At 36.2% G+C, this 4,912-nt stretch overlaps 1 pseudogene; it reads right to left on the bottom strand.

Moving 5' to 3' along the window:
- Nucleotides 1–1,395: 1,395 nt before the first annotated feature.
- LOC110291806 overlaps nucleotides 1,396–4,912 on the bottom strand; it is a 95,492-nt pseudogene continuing 91,975 nt past the window's right edge.

The raw sequence follows: 4,912 nt of genomic DNA, 5'->3' as shown, positions 1-4,912 counted from the left end.
CATGAATAATATCTTGATAAATGTAATTTTTTCTTAGAAATTCAATACCATTATTGGAGCCAGAGAATCACTGGGGAACAATAATTGTTACCAAATGGAGGCATACATTTTCACAGAGTTGCAGAAATTATCTGAATTATGGTAATTAGGATCACCAAGTGAATCTTAGTTTTCTATTATAATTATGTGAGAAAATAAAACTTCATAAGCTCTAATTATTCTTCCTACACAAGTCAACTACCATTATCAGCTAGAAAAATTTAAAGAGAAAAAAATATTTCTATCTCATACCCACAGATATATTTTAAGGACCAGACTTGTGTATTGTAGAAAAAAAAGTACCCTTTAATCCAATATCCAGGCTTTATAATTCCTTTGTTGGACATGTGCTATAATTCTGGACCTTCAGATTCTTTAATTACATATATGAATTATATATGTACATATAATTGTGTTATGATATACACACACACACACACACACACACACACATATATATATATATATATATATATATACACACACACACATACACATATATAATTGTGTTCCATAACTAAGGAAGGGAGGCAACCTAGTAACTCTTGCCTATAACATGAATTTGCTTCTACCTAATCTTTGTTACCCATCATCACCTGAGGTGCAAGGCAATAACCAGCACCCCTCTCTGGCTTTCTCATCAGCTCCTGCCTCCAGGGTCCTGCCCTATTTGAGTTGGTGGCCTGGCTTCCTTTGGTGAAGAACAGTAATGTAGAACTGGGAGGAGAGGCCTTGATCCTGAGAAGGCTTGATGCCCTTGTGTAGAGGAAAGCCAGGACAGGGAAGCAGGAGTGAGTGGGTTGGTGAGCAGGGGGAGAGGGAATGGGATAGGAGGTATTCATATTTGGAGGGGATTTACATTTGATATGTAAATAAAGAAAAGAGCTATTTAAAAAAAAAGGAAAAAACATATAAGCTATATAAATGGTCTTCTTCCCAATTAGCTTTGGTCATCGTGTTTCATCATAGAGATAGTAATACTCTATATTACAGTGATCTTTCACTTCCAGCTAAAAATCATGAAGGAGCAAAAATCCTTTGAGAAATGTTGTAGAAAAACAAAGATAATTTACACCAGCTATGGCCAAAAATGCTGTATGATATGAGAGGAGAATGCTGAATGGAAAGTGAAAGTTTGTAATGGAGGCCTCTTTCCTCATTAGCAATTAGTGCTGTAACATGGTTTACCAGCTTTGGCCTGTGGTGAGGAAGCCTCACTTCCTGGCCTCAAGCTCATGTGAGTTGTTTGCGAATGAAACAAGTCTCTTCACGTCCACAGCCAAACTCCAAGGTAATACTTGGTTCGTTTTGCAGAGCACAGACAGATGAGCTGTTTTGCAAGACATTGCTTTATTTCTACTTGGTTTTAGGCAGAGAGACGGATGGATTTTCCTTTGCTAGATTCATTAGCAAGGAGACCAACAGGGAAGAAGATACAAAGGCCATCAGGAGAGCCATGAGTGAGGCATCTTCCTCTGGGGGATACTGGATTTCTAGAATGTCCCGTAGGATCAGGGCATAGTGATGACATACATACACAACCATGTAGGAGCCACAGGACAGGAATAGCTTCTTGAGCTCCCCGACTCTGACAAAGCATAATAAAAGAGGCAGAATTTTCCATATACTTAAATATCAGTATTGCAGGATTGTTGCCTTCCCAGGCAGGTGAGGCCTTTCCTATGGTATCTTTATTCCTCTTTCCTTAGCTATAAACAAGGAAACTCCATCCAGTCCACAATGTGACCAAAAAAATCAAGAAAGTGAGAATAGGCTTTTCCTACCTCTGGAGTCCTTGTCTATACATGGGTAGGCCCACGCCCATGATCCATGACCACACATGGGTAGGTTCTCCTCTCTCTCTCTCTCTCTCNTCTCTCTCTCTCTCTCTCTCTCTCTCTCTCTCTCTGAAAGCTTGCTCACATGTGTCCTATTTTCTTCTCAACTTCTTTCTTTTCTTAATCCTCATCTTACGCCTATATTAAATTATTATCAATAAAATTTCCAACTCTGCTTCACTATTTAAAAAATGATAGAGAGGAGATAAGTCCTCTTCCTCTTTCAGATACATACAGTTAAAGAAGCCAAATGGCTTGAAGGGAGGTAAAATCTACCATGTTAGGTAGGAATCTATATTGTCTAAAGGAACCTGAATCTACAAGATCTTCCTGAGAATTAAGTTAGTAGAAGAGATAAACAGTACACGTGAGGCACAAAAGAGAAAACAGTGAAGAACAATTATTCCCCTGACTGCATTCTACCATTTCCAATTATTCAATAGACATTTTTAAAATTTCATTAAGATCTTAATTGGAATATAATTGATTCTATTGGGAACATTGTTGATTAGTTTTTTACTTTTCTAAAATTAGAGATCAGTTTGTTTAATAAGAACAATTTAGCAGATTAATCTCAAAGATACCATCTTGAATACTTGTGAATGGCTTTGCAATGGACATTCCCTCTAGTGCATCCTTCTCCATCTTTAAGCAGTATAACAACTCCAAATTGTAGAGAGCTGGTATTAAAGTACATGAGTTCTACAGAAGCAATCGGAAGTGTATTTTTTTCCTGGTGGAGGTACTAACAATTTCTTTCTCCTCTCTCTGAGAAAGTTAGTATTCTGCTTCATCTACTCAAGTTTATTTTAATATTAAGATTGTTACCTCAGGTTCTCTCAAATCTTTGAGTGTTGTATAGTAATCACACATCTTGGCTTATTTAGTTCAGGCTAAGGTGGTGATGTCATCTTTAAAGTCTTTAATATTCTAATGAGATGCCCATATAGTTCCACAGTATAGCACATGCTCAGGGAATTATTGCAGTCTACTGCTCATCTCACACACTGCTGGCTCCAGAATCAGTTAAGCTGCTCAGGAATTTCACTGTGTTTGCTTATTTTCTCCTTCTTCTTCTTCATTGTTTACTATGTGCCTTTGGGGGGGGGGTGGGCTCTGTTTTTCTTATTTTGTACAAGACAACAGGAGCTAGGAATTTTGTTTTGGTCAATTTGTTGATTACTCTAGATGAATCACAGCCTCTGTCCTCAATTGGATGAGAGGTGGAAACAAGGAAAGCTTGTTACTCTGATGCTAGTTTGGAAAGATTGAAGTCAAATAAATTTTGACGCATATACTCATAGCAGAGAAAGAGGATTGCTAGTGTCTCTGTTTACTTCTGACCTCTTGCTTATGCTATATAAATTAGACCTATCAGTAATAAATGTAATGTTGTTGTCAGTCTGTGCTCTAGGAAAGTGTTTCTCATAGTGAGAAGCTTTGTGAGCATCAATGTTCTGCATTGCAAAGCATCATAAACTACAGAAGTCTTGTTCTGATTGGCTTATATAGATTTCATAAAATGGACATGCACACAAGTTGAATATTTCTGTATTTCAGTAAATTAAAATACTCATACATTTGATATCCCAATTATTAACAAAAATCTTGCAGAAAAGAACTCATAAACATTTGAATAACTAGATTAATATAGCTAGCATAACCTTTGACAGGCAAATCTGATTGAGCGATATACTTTAAATGTTAATGATGTCTTATTAGTGTTAAATATAATGAAGCATAAAACTTATTCTAATTGGATATATTTCCAAAATTTGCTAAACTTTATTGATAAGTTGAACAAAGATTATTTATTAATAGTGTTCAAGCTTAATAAAAATATAAATCTGATTTCCTAGATTATATCAGAAATTTTACCTTGCTATATCAAGGGCAATCATGTTTGTTCATAGTTTTATTATGATTACTGTTTGTTTTTTAAAGATTTCTTATTTCTTGGTTATGTGAACATGTGTGAGTACTTCTGTATTTGCGTTGCAGAACTGAAGAGGCATCAGATACCGCCAGGGCTGGAGTTAGGGGTAGCTGTTAGCTGCCCCTCATGGATGCTGGGAAATGAATTGTGGGTGTTGGGAAACACCAGTGCTGGGAACTGAACCCCTGCCTTTAGTGTGTTTAACTACAGATAATATCTAATATCTACAAATAATTTAAAATGGCATCCTTGTATTAATCATAGGTTGCTTAGCAGAAAGACTGTGTGCCCAACCTCAAAGTAACAGAATGTCAGCACATGGCTACGAAGCATCGTTTTTATTGAAATTTTGTCTTCTAAGTAAAGGCTCTGATTTTGTTTCTTAAAGAAGAGAATGAGATACCCGTGGCCTTAGACAGTTGTATCATAGGTATTCATATGATAAGATCTGTGAGTTTTGTTTATACTGTCTGATTTTTTTCCTGCAAACTGGGACTTAAATGCTATTGGCAGAAGTTACAATGAGCATATGAACCTGGGCCAGTAAAATACAATGATGTGTATATTTTTGTGTAACATGGAGGAAGTGTAGGGTTTTTTTTTTTTTTTCATTTTTCCTCAGTCCTTTCTCTTTCTTTTTATTTATCATCCACAGACATTTAGTAATCTGGGCTTCAATGTATAGATTTAGCACTTGGTCCCTTGAAGGCCTCAAAGAGTTTTCTTTATTTATGTAAGGTCACTCTCCCTGTTCATGGTGTATGAAATGGAGCTTGGCATTTTATACGTTGATTTATGGTTTATTTAAAAACAATAATAAAGAAAGCTTTGGATTTTAGCTTGGACAACATCTTAAGTTATTGTGAGGAATGTTTGATTCATGGATCTGTAAGAATATGACTGGACCGAAGTAAAGTACCATCTGGTGTGATGAATTGAGTGAGCACAGCATAGAATGGCATTTGCAAGGGGAGATTTAACCACCCTGATTGATAATACCTGATTCTTGTAAAAGAAGAAGAAGAAGAAGAAGAAGAAGAAGAAGAAGAAGAAGAAGAAGAAGAAGAAGAAGAAGAAGAAGAAGAAGAAGAAGAAGAAG

The sequence above is a fragment of the Mus caroli genome, chromosome 3 (assembly GCF_900094665.2).
Source record: "Mus caroli chromosome 3, CAROLI_EIJ_v1.1, whole genome shotgun sequence".
In the NCBI taxonomy this organism is placed as follows: domain Eukaryota; kingdom Metazoa; phylum Chordata; class Mammalia; order Rodentia; family Muridae; genus Mus; species Mus caroli.
The sequence above is the reverse complement of the archived record's forward strand: the minus strand, read 5'-3'. Positions and strand labels throughout refer to the sequence as shown.